We start from the raw sequence: 26,591 nt of genomic DNA on the forward strand, positions 1-26,591 counted from the left end.
ATTGTTACATGACTCCTGTATTACTTTTGCATTACATACAGACTCTCGTCATAAATGGAGCATGAACAGTAGAATCCAACCCCCCACCCCACCCCCGCCTCAATACAAGACATTGGTGAGCCTTGTGGACACATAAATTTGCGCCCCAAAGTATGTGTCTACGATGTTCAAATCCCAGCAGGAAGGCTTGCATTTTTTTCAACATTTTACATGTTCAAACAGTGGGTGCAGCGCCGAGGACTAGGACTAGGACTACTCATAGAAACGTTAGCTTACTTTGTCATTGCTGATCACAGGGATCATGCTAACTTGCTTCTTGAAAGCGGGGTTAGGGTTTGTAATGAGCATACGTCTATTTCGCGAATGTACTGTGTTCTGCCATCTTCACCCATTGGCTGAACACCAACAGGAAATAGAACTTTGCCGCTGCATATCTGATTCCTTAAAGTCTCACAGTCAGGCAGTTTTGTTTTTTGTTTTTTTTCATTTGAGCAATTAAATTATGGCCAAAATGTGTGTTTTAATGCAAGCGCTATTGAACATGTAGTAAAATATTACTGAAAACTGATTAATAATGCCTTACACTACTACGTTACAGCAAAAACTAATTCATTACTATCATGCATTACTTTTGTAATATTTTACTCCCAACACTGTTCATAGAAACAAGATGAACATAGAAACAGTCAAACTGCCATCATCAGAACACGTGCAATCATCATTTCATCAGAGACAGCACAAAATGTAAAAAAAAAAAAAAAACGTAAAAAAAACCCAGTATTATTCTGGCAGCAGGGGTGCCAAAAAATACTGTTAAATAACAGAAAATAACCATCTCATAAAAATACAGTAATTTTCCATAATTAAATACAGTTTTTTGCCCTAACTTTACATGACATTTTGCATATTTTTTTGACATTTTAATGTGTAATAAAGAATATTTACATGTATTAAAACAATCAAATTACCTATAAATATTTATATAAATACTCTTCAATGAGACTAAGTTGTACGATCCACTGATAAAAACTGTACAGACAGTTTATCAGTGCTTATACATGTTATACATTCACAAAAATACATTTATTCAACATTTTTGTTGTGAAACCTCCCGTAATTACACAAAATATTTGTCAATTAACAAACAAGTCTTGTTAAATTTACAGAACAAATACTTCTTTAATGGTTAATTGTCAGTAATTTTATCTGGTTTTAATTTTTTTTTTATAGTATTAAACTTTAAATTAACAGTTTAATCTCATAAATAGAAAAGAAATATTTGTGAAATTACGATACATTTGCAAATGTATTTTAACTGTATTTTTCTGTGAAAAAAAAAAAAATTCTCTTAAAAATTTTTAATTTTTGGGTTATTTTACATTTGACATGTAAAATCACAGTCTATTTTTGTCATTTCATTGATATTTTCCCTGTATCTTAAAAATACAGGAAAAATCTGTAAAATCAACAGTGAAAATTCTGTTAAATTACAGGTTTTTTTTACAGTGCACAGATATATTCATCCAGTATCTCAGTCGACTCGTATATGAGCAACAGAAAAGCTCCATCCAGTGCTTTATTATCGCCCATGGCATCCAATCTGAAGGGATTCAGCAACCTCTGACACCAAGTTGAAAAAGTCGAAAAAGATCTGTTATCTGCCCGCCACCCGTCCTCCCAGTCCTACTTCTGCGGTTTAAGAACAGACTGCTAATGGCACTGCACGCTGCCTCTGTGTTACGTAATACTGTCACCTCCTGTTTTATCACATTACATTATTAATGAGAATAAAACCCCCTTGGTCTGCCCAGAGACCTCAGTGTTCCATCTCTCACACATTTCTTTCACATTCCCAACGGAGTACATAGAAAAATGAAAACAGCATGAATTAAAAAGGCTCCTACTCGCTGTTATTTTCAGTAAATGATTATGCTGCCACTCGTGCAGCAGTATTTTATTGCGGCATCAGTTTAAAGAAAACATTCATCTTCACAGGAGACAGAAACCAATAAAGCATTCAAACTTTCAAACTGTGCTCAACAACTTCTTGGCGGCGTATGTGGAAAGTCTATTTTTAATTGAGTTTTGGCTGCGACTCACTTCTCTGACTACATCTGCCTGAACCTTAATTACAGGGGTCTGCTTGTGCAAGAAAGCAAGGTAATAGAATACGGCCGCAGGTCATCGCATTTAATTGTATGACTCATCATTAACACTTGGCAACAGCAATCGATCGGGCATAAGTGAAAAGAATACTTGAAAACAAGGCTGGGTTGGCGACTAAGTGCTCCATCAGATAAAGCAAAGCCATAACTCACAGCTGGGAGAGGGAGGCAAGAGGAGGCTGCCGGTGTTTTTCTCTTTCCAATGAAAGCTCACATTACAGCTCGTCAGCGTCAGTCTCTGCAGGAGCCAGACAAGACGCCCAAACTCTTCCCTCCTCTTCCTCTTCCTTTCACAGGACGGTTAAGGTTGACTGCTCTCCATCTGACAGCGCCGCAGCCTGGATTCTAGACTTCATACTGAGGTCCCGGAGTCCATATGTTCTGACCCACTACCACAGATTAAAGATGGCAGCTCCTGGAACTGGGACTTCAGGGGTCCAAGCATCCACAGTGCTGGAACCCAGGTGTCTTTGCAGAGATTTTTATTCTTGCATATTATTTTTCTGACAGTAAAACCTGTTGTTGGGACTGAACTGATAGTGGTTTAAAAGCGGCTATAGACTGACATCACACTCCAAATGAGTGCGCCATTTTGGTTATCATGGCTAATAACACCTTTCTCATATCAAAGACTGTAGAATCCGAAGTGTGTCTCATCAGGTTTATTGACATTCAAAAGGGTGAAACTGGAAAGGGCATACAAACATCCCAATTAGGGATGTATACAATTAATTGACTATCGATTCATTGTCGATAAGAATTTGCTCGATTCAATTATTAATTGTCAGTTAATTGCCCTTTTCTGCCCGTCCACATCTGTCCGAAGGCTGCCGGTTTGTCCACACTGCAACACCGTGGCTGGGATAGTTGGCCATCGAACCGGATCATGGCACTGATGAGTTAGAATGGCTTTATGGACATGGTGGAGTTAAACACAGACCAGCCATCTGTTTGTGGGAGCATTGCACCCCCAATAAATACACGCACAAACGCGGTGTCGGTATCAGATTGGAGCGTTTTCCCTGGAGGTTGGTCTAGTCCACGGTCAGTGAGACAGAAGTTGAAAACATCCTCCAGGCTCATGATCCGGGCCAAGGTATACCGAACATTATGTCCTGCAGTCACCCCAGTGGACATGGGAAAAAGTGGGGGGAAAGGGGGGTGACTTATACATATGTGTAATATATAATAGTCGAGGACAAACGTCCTGCCCGCTCAAATTAAAGTTTGCGAACCTTCAGGAGGTAGGGAAAAGATAAATGACCAAAAAGTTTCACTTCCACTTCTGCAGGGGCACGGAATGCACTGCCGCGTCCCCCCATAGTATTATAAGTAGGACGGAAAGTGACGCACACACATGCGCAGTTACCAACCAACATGCACGCATCCGCTGGCTGAACTGCATGCGTGTGGCCAAGTAACCCCCCACCACACCAACAAAACACACATGCGTGCACCCCCCCCCCCCCCCATTACAGACCTCCACACCAACAGATGAATTCCACAGGAAACACTGACTGCACCCAGTGGTCCAGTAAATCACTCATTAAGGAATATGACATGCTTTTTTCATGAAGTACATAAACAATATTTAGCTTTTATTCTTATAGACCGTATTGAAAGAGAAATTCAGGTTCTCAGGAAAATCACCGGTTATCAATTAATCGTTAATCGATCGATAAGGTCAACCAACTAATGATTAATGGATTAATCGATAATTTGCATCCCTAGTCCCAATTACAAAATGCTTTTGATGCATAATGTACACATTGCACTGCTTATGCTAACACATGGAAATATCTAAACAATATGTCCTGAACTGAGTACGTCATTTTGTATATGGTTGATTAGCATATTGCATTGCTACAGTTACAGTCAAATGTCTTGTTTAGAACTAAAGTTTATTTACAAAATAAAGCTGAAGTTGTACAACACATAGAAATAATACGTACCGGCGATGCCACCTCAAAATACAAGACACCATGGTCTTGCGGACAGCACAGGCTGCGTGCTAACATCATTTTCTGTTCCGCTGTTACTTTCTGTTCAAATAAACTTTATCTAAAACAATACACATTAGCTAGGGCTACCGGATTTAACCACTAGGTGGAGCTAAACACACCTGGAGGATCGATGAAACGAAAGAGTAAATGATCTGCACATTTTTAACGTTTAAATGAACCTTTTATGCATAACAGAACATAAAGGGCGTGAGTGGCAGAACATGCAGCAATATGGCTGCGCCACAAGTAATACTCATCATTAAGGCCCATTTATGCTCACTTTACGTATTCAATTCAATTCTGTTTTATTTTAAGAGCCCAATATCATAACAAGGTCACCTTACAGGGCTTTACAGAATTCACTGAATATGAAGATAAGCAAACAGTCAAATAATTAGTCAGGTAGATGGTCAATGAAGTAAATGGAGTAACGTCCCGGGCATTCCCCGTCCTTAGACCTTCCTCGGTAAAGAAAAACCTAGTGGGAAAAAGAGGAACCCCTGGGAGCACAACAATGAAGGAGGAATCCACTGCCATGGATGGACAGGCTGCAGATGTGACCAGGACTGACGGACACCCATTTGCTGATGTGATTCCAGTTTGTAAGGGTGCAGTAGGGTGGGGGCACATGCAGACAGCTGGGAGGGTACATTACGTATGTTGCATGCATTTCAAACATTGTCTCTCATCACTGCCTTTATACTTCCATGCGTCCATTTAATTGGAATGGGCATTTGGTGACCTCCACCAGAGGGCGCCGCACTGAATTAACATACTGGCCAAATACCAAGAAGAAGGGGGGGTGACGGATTTTGATGACATTTTTAGGAAATGTTGATACTGGCAAAAGGAACAAATGATTATAAAATTTTGGTGGTGATCTGGGGTAGGGGGAGGACTGATCTGCCTTGGCGGAGGTCTGCGCTTTCCAAGTGCTTTTCTAGTTTTTAATCATTTTTTTGAATATTTTTTGGGTGAATAAAAACCCACACTTAAAATTTTAATCCTGTCTCCTGATCGCCTTACTCCTTGGTCCCTACCAATCAGCTATTGCTGATACCGATCTTGCTTTATATTGTGTTTATCTCACAAATAATAATCTAACAATAATGAATTGTGTTTTAAATGTGGTTGAATTAAAACAATTCCGTAAAGATGAGTGGGCCAAAATTCCTCCACAACAATGTATAAGACTAAATACAAGTTATCGTAAACACCTGATTACAGCTGTTGCTGCCAAAGGTGGAACAACCAATTTTTGGGTTTAGGGGACAGTTTCTTATTCACACAGGGCTAGGTTTGTTTCGTTATCTTTTTCCCTCAATAAATGAAATCATCATGAAGTCACCTTTGTCTAATATTATAATTTCTTGGATAATCTGAAAAATGTAAGTGTGACAAATATGCAAAAATCTAAAAGTACTTTTTCATATACTGAATCCTTCATTTGTCTCTAAACCGCCACACATACATCATCCAAAAGTACTAAAATATCCTGTAAAGGAGTAAATTTCAGTCACAGAATTGTAAAACTGCCCAATTCTGACTAAAAGTATCTAAATACTCTCAATGTCTTTAAAATGTGCTCTGGCACCGGCCTCTGAGAGACAACATCTGAATTTAACACCCACATAAACCTCAGCCTTAAAAACAAACATTTGAGGGGATCTGAGCCCGACTGCCCATAAAGTATGTTATAGAAGAACTGGAAGTTGTTACCCCAGACATTTTCATTTGACACAATCCTAAAGCTGCTTGTAAAAGCGTGCGAGCAGGTAATTCCACAGTACATGCTGTATGACTCTGGGCTTGCTTACAGTGAATTACTACTTCTGCCTGCTAGACACTTTTATAACTTCCTTAAATTGTCAAAGCAATCCGTTAACATTCAAAATAGCCTCAGCCACTCATGCAAAGCCAAGTCGAAGAGGAAACTGGAAACTGGGTCCGCAAACAGCACGAGTCTGCCAACACTTCTAAGTATTTCATGCTGATTGTTTCTGTCCCTGGGCGCTCCAGAGTTTGAATCTTTAAAATGTTCTGTGCAGTAATACTTGCATGTGATCCATCCACAGCCCTGCAGGGGATGCAATGCACTGCCAAAGACAGCGGTTGCCGTGGTTACTCTGACAGCGCTTCCTTATGGGTGCTCTAATTGACAGCCATAGATAGCAGCAAAGAATTAAGGATCACACCCTCATCAGCAGAGACAAAAGCAGTGACAGTCTGACAAAGACATGTGTAGACCCAATTTCAATCAATTATCAGTCGACAATCAAGGACATATCTGACATCCACTAACTTTTGTAGCATAAAGTGTTGATTTTGGATGGAAAACATTGGTGTTGGGGATTCTCTAATTATCTTGTTCTGTATCTTGTGTCTTTTAAACATAGAAGAAAAACATCCATTCAGACTCAATCCAATCATTGGTATAAAAAAAAAAAAAAAAAAAAAAATTACACAAAAATACCACACCAGAAACAGGATATGTCCCAAAGATGAAGCCATCACACTTTGGAACAGATCCATAAATCTGTCACTACCAGATCTGTGACAAAAATCCTCTTTACATGTGTGAAAATGTTCCCTACATAAAACAATGACTGTTTCTCAATACCAAGAATGCAGAGTACAGTGTTGCGAACTCAGCGAGTACAGTCTTGGTAAGAACGGTCCCAGAGAACATACTTCCTAAGAACACAGGTCTATCTGCATCTGAACGACTGGTACTTGTAAACTTTCCTCTCTGTCTCTGCTGAATTTCTTTCATCTGCTCCATAACGTATTTCCCTCAAATCACCACAGTGTCACTCGATTTGATTTCAATACATTAGTACTAGTATTTACATGTCATTTCCACATTTTGTGTATTGTTCAAAACTGTAATACATGTCGTTGGTTCAGCCGGGCCCAGCCGCCCAGGTCCTGCTCAAACTGGCATGAACAGCATCTTGGGAATTATTTCCCAGTCAAGTCTACACGAGTCACCAACCAGTGTATCGTTGGTTTAAGCTAGCTGACAAGAACAGCATCCGGGTATTCCATGCATTCTTAGTTTATGTGAACTTGCAGTTGGAACAGTACTTGGGCCATAACTGATGATGTTTCACAAGAACGCAACGACGGAAGAACAGACAAGAACGCATGTTGAGAAACGGCTAATGTGTTATAGATTTAAATAAAATATTATTTGTTGTTTTACAAGTTGTGAAATATAAAGTTGAAATTATTTATGATTAACTAAATGCACATGTACCGATTACACTGACACTTAAATGTAGCCTATGGTGCTAATTCAAATAGAACTAGCTCAGTTTTATTATTCATTAAATAAACGCTGTTAATGTGTTCTCAAAAGTGTACAATCCAGTCAGTGTTCCGACTGCAACATATAGTTAGGAACTAGCTAACATTAATTTTGCTTAACTTGCAAGTTAATATGAGTCAGCTGTATTTTATTTTACTGAACACACAAAACTTAAGAACACGCTCAGACACTGATGATGGCAAGACGTAGCCGTATTTCCACAAGTCTGAAATTGATCAGGTCTTTTTTTTTTTTTACAAAAAACAAAACAAAACAAAATTTAAAAAAAACACAAAATAGAGTAAAATAAGCAAAACGTATAATATACAACTGTCCAAAAGTCTTATTCCTCCCTTAATTTTGTTGTTTTTTCAGTGTTGAAATGACCATATGTATTCATGTGTTATTCTCTTTTCTTCACATACAACAAAAAGTAGGAAAAATGTGTACAGCCTTAAAAGAAACAAAAACTAAAGTAAATGTGTTGTAAAGGTTAAAGTCACTGTTTACTGTGACCCCATGACAAAAACAGCGCAAACAGAAACATTTGATGTGTTGAATGAAACCTGGTACAAAACATCAGAAAATGAATGCCATAAATCTCATTCTGTCTGAACAAAAATGTTACAGACATGTTAAATGCAAAGGTTGGTTTGTAGAAGGTGAGTATTCACTGAAACATTTATTTTTACTGCTGTACATACCTCACATGTATCCAGATTGGATCTTACCCATAAAACCCACTGCTATTTTTGTGTTAACTTCCAAATTCATTTTTCAGTGGTTTATTACCATTTATTCTAATATTATCCTTTACATTTTAGATTTTTCTGTGAAAATCATTTTTTAATGTATTGATCATGAAGATGTTCATAAAAGCTCAGAGTAAATTTAAAAGTTATTATATATCAGAAAAAAAGAGGGAAATGCGACTTTTTCAGCAAAATAGATACATAAACCAGGTGTGTCCATCCACTGTCACTGATGCAACTTCATGAGTTTTACTGGTGAATCAATGTTGTAGAAGATGACGGTGTTTCCACGTTCACTACGGAGCCTCTGAACTTCCAAATGGGTAATATCAGATGACCATGGAAAGATGACGAACTGTATTTTACACCAATCATTTACATGTTTTGATAGGATGAGTGGATCAACAGTTATTGTTTGGGTCTTCAAGGGTTAATACAGAGACTGACAAATACGTATGTTTGGTCATTATAACTTTACAAAACCGACAAACCTAACCTTGGCCTAACCTAACCTAACTAAACCTATTGTTGACCAGGACAGTACCATACAATGTTTTTTGCAGTGGCTACTGCCACAGTACTGTGTCTATTGCCACAGAGCCCATCAAATGTTAGCATCTGTACTAGAGCCAATCATGGATACTGTTCCATTAACTCATTATCCTCTTGTTGCCACAGTACTGTGGTGATATATGACGTATACTTCAGTGCATTCTTTTGTGCATTTTGCTACCACAGTACTGTGGCAAATGATGGAAGAAACAATAAATTAGCACTAGTATATAATATATACGTTTGAAAATCTGCAGGGAAAAAAAATTGTTGTTTTGATTGGGAATCAAACCCAGTCTTCCATATCGTAATCTATAGCATTACCTACTGCTAATTCTCCACTGTCCATAGGTCCGACCTATTTGCTATCTGATTGCCAGCTTTACTGTCACAGTTCTGTGGCAGCAGGGTGACAGGTTACCAGTCTACGCATGATGTAACGAGGGCGCTGGTTGGCTCTGTGGTAATAGACAAACTGCTATTTTGTGTCACAGTACTGTGTCAATAGTCACTTTGAAATATTTATTTCAGGTCGGACAGTAGAGCGGGCAAACAGCAGCTGCTATAAGCTAGATGGGTAAATGCTGCTATATAGTTTATCAGTCCAGTCAGAAATAGAGAAAATTTCACAAAGTTCATCATTTTCAAACCTACAAGATTTGGGTCTTTTGAAAATAGCAATATAACTATATTCTATTCATTAGAAGTAAGACCTTTGATATCACACAAATAGTTAAAAAGACAAACAAAAAAACCTCCATCAAAACTGATTTTTTCTGACATAGGATTCTGTTGTTTCATATAATGTCAGTTCCTCAGTTCAGTTCAGTTTTATTCTTTGTCCCAAACAGGGCATTTGTTTGCTTATATAATGTCAGATAATGTCAGACATCTCTACTTATCTTGTCCTTCAGCTTGTATTTTTGGACCACAGAAGAAAATATTCCAGGCTGAAAGAAAAAGAAATTAACTCTCTTTGTGCCTTTTCTAAGTCATCCCAAGGGAAAGTACTTCTTCCAAAATTTGATGATCCTGCCTCTCATTTGGTTCAAGATACCATTACTCTGCTGAAATGACTCAGAGTAAATCAGCTCGCTGGTAGAAATACAATTAGAAATGATTTTTATGTTTAGTACGGCCGCTTATGTCTGCGCATGTCAATAAAGCTTGAGTGGTAAGTCTTTTTTATGGCAGTGTTTCAGCAGCAGCAGCAGTAACAGGGCAAGAAGCTGAGAGAAAAGGTATGGAGCCATGATGCAACATAAGCTGAAGTTAGAAAAGAAAAAAAAACACAAAGTAATGGTGGTTGTGCCCATCTATGAGCTGACGTGGACAGACAGCAGTGTTTTAGTGTTTTAGTCCACACAGTTGGGTTATAGGAAAGCTTTGCACAGACTGACAGGGTTTAGATGTGTGTCTGCTGTTTGCTCACTTGCACTCACACTGGAAATTCATTTTTAGATTGTATATCTACACTGCAAAAAATGATTTCTAAGAAAGTGAAAAAGCCTTATTTCTAAATAGAAAAAAAGCTTGACAAGAAATTTTTATGGAAGAAAAATTTCTTATTTTTTAAAAATATATCTCACTTTTTCTTAATAAGATTTTCCAGCTAATATCAAGTTGGATTTCACAAGTAACAAGGTATGGCAATGTTTTACAAATTATCCCAGCAAAGGATCCAGATTGTTTTCCTTATTTTAAGACTGAAACCACTTGCACAACTTCTCAATTTAAGAATCTTAAGAAATGACAGCAATTAACTTTTTTTTTTTTTTTTTTTACCATTTTGTTATTTACAGGCTTAAAACACAACAAAAAATGATAACACAGTTTAACATGACCCTTGACTAATTTGGAAAATAACTAAAAAATTCCTACGGTCAGTAGGAATGTGGTAGAGACTTGAAATGAAAGCCAGTTTTTTTTTTTTTTATTTCATTCATTTCCATGTTAAATTTCTGTCACTAACATAATTGACAAACTCCACATTCCCACAATCACTGTTTATTCAGTTCTGACTTTTTACCTCCGCCAAGGAATGGTGGAGGTTATGTTTTCATCTGGGTTTGTCTGTCTGTCTGTCTGTTTGTTTGTTTGTCTGTTAGCAAGATAACTCAAAAAGTTACGGACAGATTTGGATGAAATTTTCAGGAAATGTGGATACTTTCACAAGGAACAAATGATGAAATTTTGGTGGTGATGGGGGGGGGGGGGGGGGGGGGGGGGCTGATCTGCCTTGGCGAAGGTCTGCGCTCTCCAAGTGCTTTTCTAGTTTTCCATATATGATACATTGACACATTCACAGACTCACCATAAGTCTCACCTGAAAGAATTTTTGAGATAGGATGTACAGTTATGGATTACTAGTGGTTTGTTTGAGAGGTGGTTTCTTAGTCAATGTAACATGGACGCCCATGTCTCCTGCATAAGGAGGAGCTGATTGGTCCTTGACAGGATCTTGAGTGTTTATCTATGTGTTTATGTAATGCATTGGACTCCAATGCAGATGTTCTGGGATTGATTCCTGGTTGGAGTGGCATTTTCAGCTTAATCAAGAGAATCAAATGCTTATTTTAAGCTTATTTTTCCTATTTGTTCCTCTTATTTTCAGGCTTACATTCTTATATCCAGCTCAGTCAGAGAAAAAAAATCCTAATTTAAAGTAATTCTGCCTTAAATGAGTGTGATTTAATTTCTTGTACTAAGCACTGCTTCCAAAAAATTCTAGCATTTTTGTCTAATTTTAAGGCACATTATGGTTTTTTAGTTTATAAACTTTTTTTTTTTTTTTTTTGCTTGTTTTAAGAATTCTATCCAAGAATTTTTTTCTTACCCATTGTCAGATTTTTTTTGCTCAGTATAAGCCAATTTGACCAGATTTAGTAACATTAGGCTCATTTCCAGCAGGGCTTTTTTTGCAGTGTATGAGAGTGTGGAGATAAGACAAACCAGGAAAAAAAACAGCAAAACAAACAACAAAAACTTGGAATCTAACAGTGTGTAATGATGGCATTTTCAACATCCAAATGCCAAACACTGAACTAAAACCTCTCATTATATGATATGAGGCAAATGTTTTCTGATATGAAAGACTGTAACCTCCAGGTGTAAACGAGTCCCAGCCTCAAAACCAGACCAGAGGTTGTCGGAATAGAATCCTTTTGAAAAGCGGGCTACTTTTCTCTATTTAATATGGCTGCATAATTAACAAAATCCTAATATCAACCTGTGCACATGGTACCACAGTGCCGGTTAGAGTCAGGTCTGACAAAAGAAACTAAACATTTACAGTAACTACCCAGTACCAACCATGAAGGGGTGGGAGGATATCCAACCCAAAAAAGCAGAGCACAAGCTCAATCCCAGAACACAGAACAAATAACAACACAGAATTTCAGTTTCTCTCTGTGCATTCCAAAAAAGTCAACATCCAGCTTAGGGAAGAAAAGACACATTTCTGAAAGAGTAATTTGTGCATTTCCCTTGACAACCCAGCAAATAAACTCAAATAAATAGCAAAATCACAAGTCAATTTATGCCCACAATAATTGAAATATGTCTTTTTCAATCCTATCACACAGCCCTAAACTTTTACCCAAAAAGACCCAATACTTTTTTTGGTGGTAACATCCAAATGCTCTGTACATTTAATCATTACAAAGGGATTTATCACTATTTATTATATAATATACTCCGCATTTTGCATTTTTCAGTGAAAATCTGGTCTTTTCCTATATTTAATTCACTGATCACACAGATTATTATAAAAGTTCAGAGTAAATTCATAGGTTATTATATCAAAAAATGCAGTTTTCAGCAAAATATACAATTAATTCTACATAAAAACCAGTGTCTCCATCCACTGTTATTTGTCAAACTCCATGGGTTTTACTGGTGAATCAATGATGTAGAAGATGACAGTGTTTCCATGTTCACTACAGAGACAATGGATGCATCTGAAAAAGATATCTGATGCTACTGAAAAGATGAGAAATCACGTTTTTCCTGTTATTTACATGTACTGATGGGATTAGAGGATCAACAGGTATTAAACATTTTAGATCAGTAGATGCTTTTGGGTCTTTAAGGGTTAACATCTGAATACGATAAAGTGGATGCTGGAATATTTAATCTGTAGTTTGAAGATCCCACTGTCATTATCAGCTCATTTTAGTTCATCGTGTACAACATATTAGTATGTTATATGACACTAAATAGCCCCTAGGGGCCTCAGATCTTCATACATTGTTCAGACTGCAGCTAAATCAGATTTCTCAAACCGTATCTTTATGGTAAACTGTCTGTACTGCTGTTTGCAAGTGATCCCATCAAATGTTTCTGTTGGGTAACATCTCCATCCATGAGGCCAATGCAATATGTATGTCAATAAAATACAAATAATGGTGCAGATTAAAGATGTACGTAATGTAATGTGAAGATGTTTCTGCAGTTAAATATCATTTTGCACCTTCATCATACTGAACATTTCACTTTATTATCCATGTCTGTTTTTAGACTTTTAAAAGTGTTTGCTCATGTGTTGTATTTTTCTACTGTATATCAAACTACTGCTGCAATGTAACGTCCCAGTTTGGAATGGATGAATGAATCTATCTATCTACAATGCAAAAAATCTAAATCTTACCAAGTGTATTTTTCTCATTTCTAGTTAAAATATCTCATCACACTTAAAGTAAAACATAATCACCTAAAGAGTAACTTTTCAGTGAGATATAAGAACTTATTTTTAGAAAAACAGATCTGGAAAATCCTATTTCAAGAAATCTTACTAAGATAATTTTCACTTGTTCCAGTGGCAGATTATTTTGCTTGAATTAGGAAAAAAAATTAAAATAAAAATCTTGAATTAAGCAAAAAAAATCTGCCAATGCAACAAGTGAAAATTATCTTGGTAAGATTTCTTGAAATAAGATTTTCCAGATCTATTGTCAAAAAATTTGTATTGTATCTCACTAAAAAAGTTACTCTTTAGGTGGTTATGTCTTATTTTAAGTGTCATGAGATACTTGGTCAAAAAATGAGAAAAATACACTTGATAAGATTTAGATTTTTTCCTATCTATCTATCTATCTATCTATCTATCTATCTATCTATCTATCTATCTATCTATCTATCTATCTATCTATCTATCTATCTATCTATCTATCTATCTATCTATCTATCTATCTATCTATCTCTCTCTCTCTCTCTCTCTCTCTCTCTCTCTCTCTCTATCTATCTATCTATCTATCTATCTATCTATCTATCTATCTATCTATCTATCTATCTATCTATCCATCCATCCATCCATCCATCCATCCATCCATCCATCCATCCATCCAGGAAGCACCAGAGCAATAGGTGTCACTGCTGTTGCAAAACAATGCAATTCAATACAATTGATGATGATTTTATAGATTTCCATTCCATTGTGACCACTGAGAGGTGACATGGTGATAATGTTGCTTATACTGATACAATGGGACTCATTAGTGAGTGGGATGAAGGCACAAAGTGGGCATTTAACCATGGAAGTGAATGTGTTTGAAGCAGCAAAATGAACAACATAAGGATCTGAGTGACTTTGACAAAGGACAATACATGATGACAGATGCTTGATTGGTTTGAGATTGGATTTTCCCTCCTTACATTGTACTAACCACTGCAGACCAGGAACACCCAACAAGTTTTGGGAATACTCTGACCCGGTCATTAGGCAGCACTATTTGGTCCTTGTCAAAGTCAGTCATATCATCCTTCATCTGGGCTGTTGTTGACTACATGTTGTCAGTGGTCGTTATGCTATGGTTGATCAGTGCATGTGTGATATACTGTGTACATGTCGAGTAATTTAGGATGGTAAATAGAGCTGTGTATTGGCAAGAATCTGGTGATACGATACAAATCACAATATTAGGATCACGATACAATATATCGTGATATATCACGATACTGTTAAAAAGGCAATTTCTTTGTTTGTTTCTTTTTTTGAATTATTATTTCCTGGAAGAATTGAATTACACCAGAAATATGCACAAATACTAAACACATTTTTATTTGATGACAACAGGATCTAATGCTATATCACAAAATGTTCCTGTGTTCAAACTTAAATTCTGTTTTATAGGAGTGTTAGAAAATATCGGCTCTGCAATATATAGTGATATTTCATTTCACAATACTGTATCAATATCAAAAATTACTGTATCAGTATTTTAAAGTATTTATTCAAATGCAGATATTGTGGAGGTTCATTTTTGCTTTTTGGTTTTCTTTATTGTTTATATTTTATTTATTATTTTTTAACACTCTTTTATTAAATAATGTTCTTTCCTTTGTCGGGATTGCATAAAAATAATGTTATGACGTTAGTTCTGAACTAATAGAATATGAACATTTGAGCAGGATCTTAAACTGTAATGTCTGTAAAACAGAATTAAAGTTTTAACACAGGAATATTTTCTGATATAGCATTAGATCCTGTTGTGATGAAATAAAAATGTGTTTAGTGTTTGTGCATATTTCTGCTGAAATTTAATTCTTCCAGGAAATAATCTGTTAAAAAATAGAAACAAACAAAAAATTGCCTTTTTAACAGTATCGTGATGTATTGTGATATATCATATCGTGATCCTAGTATTGTGATTGTATTGTATCACCAGATTCTTGTCAATACACAGCCCATACAGACATTACAGTTTAAGATCCTGTTCAAATGTTCATATTCTATTAGTTCAGAACTAACGTCATAACATTATTTTTATGCAATCCCAACAAAGGAAAGAACATTATTTAATAAAAGAGTGTTAAAAATTAATAAATAAGATATAAACAATAAAGAAAACCAAAAAGCAACTGTAACTATGAGTTTTGTTTATACTTGCAGGAGACTTGGCAAGAATTATCTACTGACAGCAATGAAGATGAAATGTGCTTGAGGAAAAGGTTTAAAAAGGAGCAATCAATTTAAAGTAAGTATTAAATTACCCTCCACAAATCACGGGTGACATTTTGAAATAACAAAGACATATGTTATATATGCACAGCCTGGTCAGAACAAAAAGTCTCCACTGGTTTTAACTAAGTCAGTAGTTCAGATGCTGCCACTGGATCGTTTCTGCAGTGATTAATATGTTTCAGGTCTTTAACCCTTTAACTGATGCAGCGAGTTTGATACAGAACATAAAGGTTGGACGATGATTCATGTGGTCTGATGAGTCCAGGCTGACCCATCCAGAGGTGGATAAAGTGACTACCCATCATGCTTAGTGTCTACAGTACAAGCCTGTTGGGTAGGTGTTATAATCTGGGGTTGATTCAGTTGGTCAGGTCTAGATTCAGCAATGTTATGTGATCAGCTGACTACTTGAATATACCGAATGACCAGGTTTTAACAGCAGTGGATTTTTTTTTTTTTTTTTGGTCACATCACAAGACGACAATGGCAGGATTCATGTGTTGCACACTCGGACACAAACGGAGTTCCAGGCATGCATGAGTTTTTACAAAAAGGTTTTAATTTCTTGCGTGCAGCATATCACACATACACTTCAGACATTTTTCTGCTAACTACACATGTTTCTCTTCCTGTCCCACCTGAGGACCCCCCTTGGGACCACCACCCCCACAATGCCTGTATCAAACTGTATTAGCGTGCCCAAAAATATGCCTAAAATATGATAGCTGCTACTGTAAATAAATAAAACAATTAAACAAAATAATAAAACAATTAAGCAAAATTAATCATAGGGGGTGATCAGTGTTCATTAACACTGACATTAATTACTCAGGGCCCCACACATGAGACTCATGGATTGGCTCCAACTGTTTCTAGACCTGAACCCCATTTTGGCAAAGGTTAGAGAAGGTCATTTGTAAAAACTAGGGCTGTCAAAATTAACATGTTAGTGTGGATTAATTGATCATCAAGATTAATCTGATTCAAATTTTTAACCCATCTGCAGCACAGAATGACTCTGAACATATTTGGCAATGCATTTCGGGAAGTTTGTCCTAATAAAGTTACCATCGCTCGTGTGCATATGGGCAGTTGATCTGGTAGTGACAGGCAGCAGAACCAACCCATAAAGATGGAAGGTGTTTAACCCTATAATGCCAAACGTATCATATTTGATACATGAGTTTTGAAGCCCTCTACATGATCAGTATGATACTTTTTTTCTTGAAAAAAATTATGTATACAAATAGATACATGCAATACACAGATAATCCACCAGGGGGGAGGAATTCGTTCACCAGAGGCCTTTCCAGTGACACTACAAGATTGTCATTAATGAGGAAGGAGGCAGAACTTTTACCAATTTTGAAAAGGAATTACCAATTTTGACATGTTTGTGTTTTATTGTTTTTGTTTATGAAAAATAATAATATTTGAGCATTGAGACCCGATGTATCAAATATGATACAAAACTGAAACTCCTAAATGGAAATTGATATTTGAAAAAAAAAAAGTTTTGACTGTTCAGAAGGAGCAATAAAGGCTCCAGTTTCAAAGAACTAGAATTTTCTGCCAATGATTTAATAGTTCAGGCTATACAGGGTTAATAAACACATTACGTTTTTGAATGTTTGACTTTCTTTTTATATCATTCTTTTGCTGTTTGATTTTAATGCAATATTTGAAATAAATAAATTAACAAAGTGCATGTATATTCCCTCTTTCTTGAGTCTTGAGTATATATACATATATATATATATATATATATATATATATATATATATACACAGGGTGGGGAAGCAAAATTTACAATGAACATTTAGTTGTTTTTTCTCAGCAGGCACTACGTCAATTGTTTTGAAACCAAACATATATTGATGTCATAATCATACCTAACACTATTATCCATACCTTTTCAGAAACTTTTGCCCATATGAGTAATCAGGAAAGCAAACGTCAAAGAGTGTGTGATTTGCTGAATGCACTCGTCACACCAAAGGAGATTTCAAAAATAGTTGGAGTGTCCATAAAGACTGTTTATAATGGAAAGAAGAGAATGACTATGAGCAAAACTATTACCAGAAAGTCTGGAAGATACTATTAAAGAAGAATGGGAGAAGTTGTCACCTGAATATTTGAGGAACACTTGCGCAAGTTTCAGGAAGCGTGTGAAGGCAGTTATTGAGAAAGAAGGAGGACACATAGAATAAAAACATTTTCTATTATGTCAATTTTCTCGTGGCAAATAAATTCTCATGACTTTCAATAAACTAACTGGTCATACACTGTCTTTCAATCCTTGCCTCAAAATATTGTAAATTTTGCTTCCCCACCCTCTATATATATATATTTAATCGTGATTTATCAAAATTAAGCCACAGCAACTCTGTGATTAATCTGATAAAAATTTTAATCGTTTGACAAAACTAATAAAAACATCCGCATGGATCTAGTTTTCTTTATTTTAGCGCTGAAATCGGAGGATCAACGACTGAAGTGAATAAATTGTGAGATGTTTAATGAATTCAAAACAGCTGATTGACTCTCACACCATATGTTAAACAGCAGGTTGGAGAAACATTAATATATTTTCCTATAGAAAAAAAAAACCCTCCTCATTCCTTCTTGAATACCGTGAAAAGCTGAAGTAATCATTACTACGGTAACTTGAATTAATACATTGAACATGTTTGTTACAGCTACAATGTTTCAACCCCCATTTTTCACCACTCATTTGTCTGTAAAGGTGTAGTTCATTTGTTGTGTATATGAAAAATGTTTAATGAATGTATTGTTAAAATATAGGTTAACAACAATAAGTCCTGCTTCGCATATGGTGTATGTTAAATATTTTTTAACAAGGACATTCGTGATGAAGCTTGTTAGTTCTAATTATGTGATGGGATGTTTTTACTGGAGTTCTAATCTTACTCATGGGCTGTAAAACTTTCAGCTCATATAAAAGTACTGACCGAACACAAACACCTTATGAGGCCCAGAGTGCTTATATTTTAAGCATGAGCGACCCCCGTGGAAATTAAGCTCCTCACTCCGGCTGAGCGTCTGAGCACAGGCCCATAAACTATTTTCACAGCTCGTCCAGAGATGGTGTTTTATTTCCAGACGCTACGTCCACCTGGGCCGCCGCTTTGTTTGCTCTGTTTCAGACCGTCGTACTGCGATGGACGCTAGAGGTGAGACAGAGGGGAGGGCCGATGGCATAACTGCTGTCGTTATTTATGTGTTCACAAGTCAATTATACAGGTGACAGCAGCTGTAATAAACATGGATCCATGCAGAACACAGGAGCAAATATGACCACAGGCTTTATAATGCAAATGCAGAGGGAGGGCTGGTTCACAATGATGCAAATATTAAACTCACAAACAGCTTAACGGTCAGGTGTTCAGTGTCCACTAACTTTTAAATGACACTAAAGTTACAAAATTTACAACTTAACCTCCTAAGACCCAGGAAATGTCAGCAAAGTACAAGCTTTTTTTTTGTTTTTTTTTATTAAATAAGTGCCTATATTGGAAACATCATGATGCAACAGTTTTTTTCAGATGTAGTTTTTAAAAATTTTTATGGAATGTCCTTTGTGGTGGGCAGTTTTCGTTTCTTTTTTTTTTTTTTTTTTTTGTATAAAGTTGTGAAACTCTTGTCCATAAATGTGGACGGAAAACCCATAGCTGGGTCTTAGGAGGTTAAAACAGACTAAATGATGACTTACTAATAGAGCTGAAATGATTAATCGACTTGAATTGGTTCATTGAAATTATTCAAATTAAAACTGCAACTAACGATTCATTGAATAAACACAAAAGATTCGGTTCTCAAAGTTCAGTATTTAACCCAAAGCAATATAGGCTGCAGACAAGTCACTAATGATTAAAGCTCCACAATGGCTTTGGGTATAGTAGCAATTGTGGGCCCCATGATAGGTAAACGTTGTGGGCCCATTTTGTCGTCCGAGGGTGGGGGGTATAAATGTGGGAGTGCGTTCCATAAGTGCTGCAACTACCGTAACTGGTGTGAAACCGAAGGTGAAACTTAGGACGTCCAACCCCCGGCTTCTACGCTTCTCTGTAACTCTGGAGCTTAACACGAAATTTTCACAACTTCTAACCTATATCCACTGGGCCACATGAATTCGTCATGTTTACCCCCCCTTTACAGCGCCCCAGGTTATTGAGCACTAGCCCGCTACCTAGACTTGTTATGGCTAGAGACTAGCAAGCCATAGTCTTCAACCAGCTCCAGTTATCCAGTTAGCGTGCGGGCATGCCTCAACACTAGCATGCTCAAGACCCAACGAATCGACTGCCAAATTTGTTGCCAACTCTTTTAAGAACCGATTTGGATCAATTTAATCGATTGGTTGTTGTAGCAGTAATTTGAATACAATTTTCCTGAATAAAAGCTTTGTTTCCTTAATTTTACTGCCGTTAAAACATTGGTTCCACTGTTGTGTTTCACACGGATGCTTACTGTGATGCACATGATGCCAGGATCAACACAAACAACAGAAAAAACAAGGACAAAAAGGCAGAAAATTTCTATTTGTTCACTTGTCTTCATTGGAACCATCACTTATTCCTTTAAACTTTGAAGCTTTCACAAAAACATTCAGTCATACAAATGTGTTGAAGACTGTTTGTTGATGGTAAAAAAAATGGTAAATGGACTGAACTTACATAGCGCATTTTCTACACCTTCATGGTGTCCAAAGCGCTTTACAATTCCTCACATTCACCCATTCACACACACACTCATACACCAGCAGGCAGCTGCTGCCATGCAAGGCGCTGCCTGGCCCTACTGGGAGCAATTTAGGGTTCAGTGTCTTGCCCAAGGACACTTCGACACGTGGAGTCACGATTCAAACCGCCAACCCTTTGGTCATTGGACGACCCGCTCTACCAACTGAGCCACAGCCACCCTAGATGTCATTGGACATGTTTGTTATTGTTTATATGTGTAGATATTTTTATTAATTACTTTATAGTGTTATTATTGTTGCTATTTATATATAGATTTTTTTTTATTATATCCTTTTACTTTTACACTTTTTGTGGTTGTTGTTTCAGCTGGTTCTGGAATAAAAGACAAGTTTGTCATTTTCAGACATGTCTGCTTCACATTTGTACATCGTTTTTTCACCCATTCAAATAATCATTTAATTGAACCAAATCCAAGAAAGCAATCAAAAGATGAATCAATTACAACAATAATTGATAACTTCAGCTCTATTACATGATGCAGTCACTCTCCACCAAGTTTATTCATGTTGTTTTCACACAATTTTTCTGCCTCCCATCATGTGGAAGAACAAAAATGTCAAAATTAAACATACATATAAATTGATACAGAGCGTGACAAACATAATGTTTTAAGATACTTTGCATAGTCCTCTCACCACACAGCCTTAGTTACAGCTGATGTTTATGCATGTTGGCCTTAGAGTTTGTCTTTTATAAGCCTAAGGTCAACGTTAACCCTATGTGAAAAGCCACTGAACTTTAGCAAAGGCTTAGGGATGCATGAAATGAATGGATTTAAAAAGGTTAAATGTTAATTAGTTTGTATGACTGTTTCATAATCATAACAAGCATTTACAGGAGACAACTGATGCACTGCATCAATAACTGATCGCATTAGTAAACGCCACACTCATTCCTTGCACCAATAGGACATTATTGCACTAAAAGCTGGACAAAAGGAGCCTCAGTTTTATCCACTATTTTAGAACTAAGACACGGTATTTTTGGAGAGCACCTAAACTGCACACTGTAAAAAAAAAAAAAAACGCGTAAAAAAAAATGGCATTATTCTGGCACCATGGGTGCCGAAAAATACTGTTAAATAACGGAAAATAACCATCTCATAAAAATACAGTAATTTTCCATAATTAAAATACAGTTTTTTGCCCTAACTTTACATGAGATTTTGCATATTTTTTTGACTTTTTAATTTTTAATAAAGAATATTTACATGTATTAAAACAATCAAATTACCTATAAATATACAGGGGTTGGACAAAATAATGGAAACGCCTTCACCTCAAGATGATAATGCCCCAATCCATACAGCTAGAATTGTTAAAGAATGGCATGAGGAACATTCTAATGAAGTTGAGCATCTCGTATGGCCGGCACAGTCCCCAGACCTCAACATTATTGAGCATTTATGGTCAGTTTTAGAGATTCAAGTAAGACGTCGATTTCCACCGCCATCGTCTCTAAAAGAGTTGGAGGGTATTCTAACTGAAGAATGGCTTCAAATTCCTTTGGAAAAAATTCACAAGTTGTATGAATCAATACCTCGGAGAACTGAGGCTGTAATTGCCGCAAAAGGCGGACCTACACCATATTAAATTATATTTTGTTGATTTTTTAAGGTGTTTCCATTATTTTGTCCAACCCCTGTATATATAAATACTTTTCAATGAGACTAAGTTGCACAATTCACTGATAAAAACTATATTTGGACAGTTTATCAGTGCTTATACATGTTATACATTCACAAAAATACATTTATTCAACATTTTTGTTGTGAAACCTCCCGTAATTACACAAGATATTTGTCAATTAACAAACAAGTCTTGTTAAACTTAGAGAACAAATACTTCTTTAACAGTTAACTGTCAGTAATTTTATCACGTTTTTTTTTTTTTTTTTTTTTTTTTTACAGTATTAAACTTTAAATTAATGGTTTAATCTCATAAATAGAAAATAAATATTTGTGAAGTTATGATACATCACGTTTTTTTTTTGTTGTTTTTTTTTACAGTATTAAACTTTAAATTAATGGTTTAATCTCATAAATAGAAAATAAATATTTGTGAAGTTATGATACATTTGCAAATGTATTTTAACTGTATTTTTCTGTGAAAAAAGAAAAAAAAATCTTTAAAAAAAATGGAAATTTTATGGTTATTCACAGTTACAGTTTTTTTTCATGTTATTTTACATTTGACATGTAAAATCAGTCTATTTTTGTAATTTCACTGATATTTTCCTGTATCGTAAAAATACAGGAAAAATCTGTAAAATGAACAGTGAAAATTCTGTTAAGTTACAGATTTTTTTTTCAGTGTAGAACAAGAAAAAACTTTGCTAAAATTTTTCTATCACTCTACAAAGAAAAGATAGTGAGAAAAGATACTGTATTTACCCCAACAGACTTATTTAAAGTGTATCAGTCACAAAACTAGAATTGCATGGTAGCTTCATTAGTGAGCAGATATACTTTGTAGCACTTCAATTTTGTAAGTATTGTAATAACGAAGGTCTAAATGTATGCAAAAATGCAGCATGTTCTTGGTTAAAGCTTGAAGCTCCCACAACGGAAGAATGGATTGTCATCATACAGGACATCTTCATTCTGGAAAAATTGACATTTTGCTTTAAGGATCAAAGGGAATCTTTTTTTACTATTTGGTCAAAATGGACAAACTATGTTAAATTTTTAATGGATGTAAATTGAATACATTGGTTATGTGAAAACAGTTATATGGCATACATTTCTGTTTAGGTTAATGTAAACATACACACCTTAATGTGTTTTATCTTGTTGATGAAGTAGTGGAGTAAGCCCTCTCCTCCAGCCCACTTTTCTTTCTTTATTTTATTTGTTCTATATTCGACTAAAAATCTTGGATTAGCAACTTCTTTCAAATTTGATGTGTGGATATTGAATTGTACCCAAAAGGGAAGTTTTGTATAACTTGCTACTAAGAATGGAAAGAAAAAAAAAAAAAAAAAGAAATAAACACAGCATTTTCTGTCAAATGAGAACAAAAAAAGCATTGGCAACTCAGTCCGATAATTAGCGTGATAAAGAATTCAGAACTCATTTCCCAGTTTGGATGACCTCCTCACATTGTGCAGGTTTCCTCCTACTTCACAAGCATGTATGCTTGGTTAATTCACCCATCAGTGACCTTGACGAGGTTTAGAACTGAAGATGAGCATAAATGTTCCTTTGAGGACTATACATTTTCATTTTCTCACACAAAAAACACTTAATAATGAATTGAATAATATGAATAATCAACAACAGTGTGACTCATATTTAAAAAAACAGTGATGTAACAATTGTTTTTGTACCATAATGATAAATACAAAGCAAATATTAAATGAAAATAAGCCACCGATGGAAGGTGCAAAAGTCAAATGAAAAAAAATCTGATTACATTAAACCCTGGCTAGCCTGTAGCGGGATGCCAGTGGTGGTGGTGGGTGGGGGGGGCTAAAATTGCATCAGGCAAATGTGTGGAATGGAACCCATATGGCTAATGGACATGGGTTATGATATTGTTTTGGAAGGCATTGCGACGGCGCCCTTCAGATGCGACAGCGCCACACAGACCTTCACAAATCATTACTGTGGGATAATAGAGCACACTTGATCAGACTCAGGAGGGAAAGGCACGCCAGGGGAAAAAAAAAGAAGAAGACGATGACGACGATCAGCATGTGAATAATGATCGCGGTCACCTTAGTCATATATCACCAACAGGGGAGAAGATGACTTGGATAAGGGTGTCAGCACAGAGGCCTGACAAATTTCTGCACCATCCTCAGATTTCAATCCCACAGAGCCACCCTCACCCTCCTCCGCCTTTCACTGCGTCTTCCTCCATAATTGCTTGCTTGGCCAGAAATTAATCTATGTTAGCGCAGCCCAAACACGACTTTGTAAATTGGACATAGCAGGTTGACCATCATGCATCTGGAGTGATGACACAGCACGCTACAGGGCTTCACTCCCAACACTAAAGTTATCAGGAACTGAGGGAAACAAGGTCATGTTGGTAGGTGGGTCCCTGCCTGAATACTGGATGCATTCAATTAGCGCTTCTGCAAAAGGCGAACGTGAGCGAAATGTAATAAGTGGCCTTGTCGCGAGGGAACGGCCAGATTGATGCACTGGAAAGAGCGCTGTAAAACCAGACCGATACACTAACTCTCTGCTCCTCTCTCCCTGTTCTGAGTTTTACTGGACTTGGCCGAGGCTGGCGGTTTGGTCTGCCAGGCGGAGCCGCTCCATTTGTTAAGTCCCAGAAGGTCATGGCGGACCTTTACCCGGGCCCTTCCCTCAACGTCCGCCACAGCCCTGCCCACAGGAGTCATTAAGATGAATAGGACAATATGGTGTGGTGCTGCTCCGAGCGCTTTGCCATCATGACCTCCGATGGCTCAAATTGGACCTCCAGGAACACATCTACCTCTAATCTTTGATGAGATCCACTCTAGGTCCCACCTGATTCATGGGTGTCATTCGGAGGTGACGCACGATTCGCCTTTAGGTGAAGGGGAAAAGACTGAACGAGACAAAGTGAGAGGATGGGATGTGCTCAGACCTAAACCACAGAACCAGAGTAAGAAGAAAATTACTATGATTCTGCAACAACTATTTATGCTTCTGTGAAATGTGAAAAACTCTGAGAAGTTTATGGCTCAAAAAAAGAACAAAACAAAAGGAAACAGAAGGAGACTTTAGCTCAGAGAAACAGACACTTAAAAAAAAAAAAAAAAAAAAAAAAAAATATATATATATATATATATATATATATATATATATATATATATATATATATATTTATATATATATACACACACACATATATATATATACATATATATGTCACAGTAGAGATTGAAATCCAGTAGGATTCGTAATCCTACTAGGACAGATAGGAATTTTAGTTTGTCCTAGGACAAACTGAAATCCTACAAGAAATTAGGATCTGAAGATTAACCCTAACCCTAACCCCCTAACCCTAACCCCTAACCCCTAACCCTAACCCAACCCTAACCCTAACCCTAACCCCAGGACAGATAGGATTTCAGTTTGTCCTAGGACAAACTAAAATTCCTATCTGTCCTAGTAGGATTACGAATCCTACTGGATTTCAATCTCTACTGTGATATATATAAGTAGTGATTCAAGTAGTAAGTAGATATAAGTAGTGATTCAACTTCTTTATTCTAAGTCAACTCAGTGGATTTTTAAAGGCTGACATAATGATTTAAGTCAGTGTTTTTCAACCTTGGGGTCAGGACCCTACATGGGGTTGCCTGGAATTCAAATGGGGTTGCCTGAAATTTCCAGTAGTTGATAAAAATGTAAAAAAAAAAAAAAAAAAAAAAAAAAACTTACTAATACAAAAAATATGGTGAGTTGAGAAATACAATCACAATCCATAAAAGACATGAAAAATTTTTGAAGCTGAAACTCCAGCACTGTGGTTCTGTTTATCTGTCAAATGTTCATTGTGGTCAGTTTCAGATGCTGCAGTTCTTTCATAATTCATAGTTTGAGTTATTGTTTTTTCAGTATTAAGTGTCAGCCTTGTAAATCCCAGCTGGACTGACTGTACATACCCTGACCAAGAAAAATCAAATTCTCCCTTTGTGCAGTAATCTACACCTGGATTTACTGCCTCCATCCATAATAATATACATTTTATAGACCAAATGTCATCTAAAAGTAACATTTACTGGCAACATAGTATAGCAAATTATTACATGATCAAAAACAAATTAATTTTAGCAAAAAAAATGTTTCCGTTTTGAATGTCTGGGGTTGTCAGAAATTTGTAATGCTAAAATGGGGTCACAAGCCAAAAAAGGTTAGAAACCATTGATTTAAGTGCAAGAAAAAATTATGACTTATTATTAGGATAAATATAACCCCCCCAAAAATTATACCATAAGAAATAATGTTATCATGAAAATCTAAATCAAAGTAAGGAATATCTTAACCTGAACATAAAAAGTTCAAAATAACTGGTGAATAATTCTAACTGAAAAGTAAGAAGTAAATCATTCTAGGAGAAAG

General features: G+C 36.3%; 1 protein-coding gene across 3 annotated transcripts in view; it reads right to left on the minus strand.

The window, feature by feature from the left end:
• Positions 1–26,591, minus strand: part of LOC115414701 (heparan sulfate glucosamine 3-O-sulfotransferase 5) — a 192,178-nt gene that overhangs the window by 153,032 nt on the left and 12,555 nt on the right. Inside the window, exon 1 of one of the 3 annotated variants that reach the window (XM_030127971.1) lies at positions 2,319–2,375. The exons of the other annotated variants lie outside the window; for them this stretch is intronic. The gene's annotated coding sequence lies outside the window, so the exon portion shown is untranslated. Of the gene's footprint in view, positions 1–2,318; positions 2,376–26,591 lie in introns of those variants that run through there. 3 annotated transcript variants of the gene reach the window in all.

This window comes from Sphaeramia orbicularis, chromosome 24 (assembly GCF_902148855.1).
Source record: "Sphaeramia orbicularis chromosome 24, fSphaOr1.1, whole genome shotgun sequence".
Classification (NCBI taxonomy): domain Eukaryota; kingdom Metazoa; phylum Chordata; class Actinopteri; order Kurtiformes; family Apogonidae; genus Sphaeramia; species Sphaeramia orbicularis.